We start from the raw sequence: 2,016 nt of genomic DNA on the forward strand, positions 1-2,016 counted from the left end.
TTTCTCCATGTTCTTTTATAAAACTTGCTGGTTCTTACACTCAGCAATGCCAATTGATGCAATATATCCATTTCCTCCAAATCAGTGGGATCAAAATGTTGGAGATCATTGAGTTCAAAGGATAAGTTGTGAGAACTCTAGTTTTCACTACTAGCTGTGAAAGCATAGTTAGTTGAGTAAGAATCAGAGTTATTAAAAGCTCCACCAGCCGTTATGTCAATGTAATGATCATAACTCTGATCCTTACTACTACCAGATTCCTCTTGACCAAGAAGTGTTGTGCTACCAAATGTATAGCCATCAGCAACCTTCCCAGACTCTTGTAACTTCTTTTTCTGGTTCAACTCTCTCTCATAAGTGAGGAGTCGACCATGAAGTTGAGTCAGACTTAACTCTTTGAATCCAACTGAATTTATGGTTATAAAAGCAATTGTGTCCCATTTTTCAGGAAGTGATCTTCGAAACCTACTATTTAGAGTTGATTTTGCAAATTCAACATTAACAAGTTTCAGTTCACTAATGAGACAACTAAAACGTTCAAATTGTTGTGTTAGTGATTCTCCTTTCATATGGCAAAATGTTTCATACTGTTGATTCAAAACCTCCCTGTTATTTTCTATCACATCTTCTGTACCACCGAACTGTTCTTTTAAAGCATCCCATAGCTCTTTGGCACTGTTACAGTGTAACAGTCCAGCATAAATGAGATTTGGAAGAGCTGAGGCTACTATGCTAAAAGCCTTTGCATCTAATTCAATTTTTTGAAAATCTTGTTCTGAGTAGTTATCAGGGCTTTTATGTCACACCCCAATTTTCCACGTGTCACCGGTGGGCCCGGTGGGGAGTATCGTGACGTAGTTGATATCATCATAGTCAAACAACACAATTTAAAATGCACAGCGGAAGCAAAAGATGAATATATTACAATCCGATATAAAGTAATATCAAAGTATTACAAACGGAAAGTAAAGGATCCACAGGCAGATCAAAAATAAATGAAACATTGTTCAACAGACTTCAGGCATCTAAGCTTGCAAGACTTCTATATGATGCTAGGAGAAACCAGCCTATTACGCGTAGTACCTGCACTTAGTCTTTTTGGGAAAATACGTCAGTTTTCACTGGTAAATACAATTTAACTGACTCATTTTGAAAACATTTAGAAAATTGATTTAAATGCACAAGGCACAAAACATTTTATAACTTGGGAATAATTAATCAAAGTTAAACTTGTAAAAGAATTACATGTTCGTTATGCGTTCAGTCGCCCGAGTCGTGTCGGGTTTAAGGTTAATTGACACACCACTCAGTATAAGTCCGCGGCGGGAAGCCAACGTTTATACCTTAATAATATGGACATAATACCGGGTGTACGCCTACACCCGGGTGTCAAGGTCGTGGCCAAAAATGATGCCAAGGATATCCGGGACATGGTCATTAAACTCCCAAAGGCGTAAAAACAAACAAAACCAATTTTTCAAACGGGTCACATTGATAGTACCCAACTACTAATGAGTTGGGGTCAATTGCCCGACCAAGCGGTATTTTATATACCGTACCCCCAAGCCCGTATAAGGGAAAATAAGTTAAAAGTATTTACCTGAGCTAAATATAAATTTAATCCCAGCCGTATACCACCAAGCAAGTACAGATAGCTTTTACTGGGCTCCTAAATCTGGAACGAAGGTTTTTAATAACCTATTAGAATCCTAACGGGTCTTTTAATTTAGCCTAAGCCTAGACCGGTTAGTTCTTAAATGAAGATTACGGTTTAAAAGCACGATAAGGCGAAGACCGTCTTAGAATGTGGTTTTGACCCAACAAGCTTGCATACTTGTTTAATATGGGTAACTTAATCACATTCTGGATTTTGAGACCGAAATGATATGGTTTGACCCGTTTCGGCTATAATGGGTAAACTAGTTACTTACGCCGATCCGAAGCGTAACGAGTAACCATAAGAGTCAAATACAAGTTTCCTAAGTTGATATGCCTTAAATATGTTGTGATATCAGA

Source organism: Helianthus annuus, chromosome 4, assembly GCF_002127325.2.
Source record: "Helianthus annuus cultivar XRQ/B chromosome 4, HanXRQr2.0-SUNRISE, whole genome shotgun sequence".
NCBI classification, from domain to species: domain Eukaryota; kingdom Viridiplantae; phylum Streptophyta; class Magnoliopsida; order Asterales; family Asteraceae; genus Helianthus; species Helianthus annuus.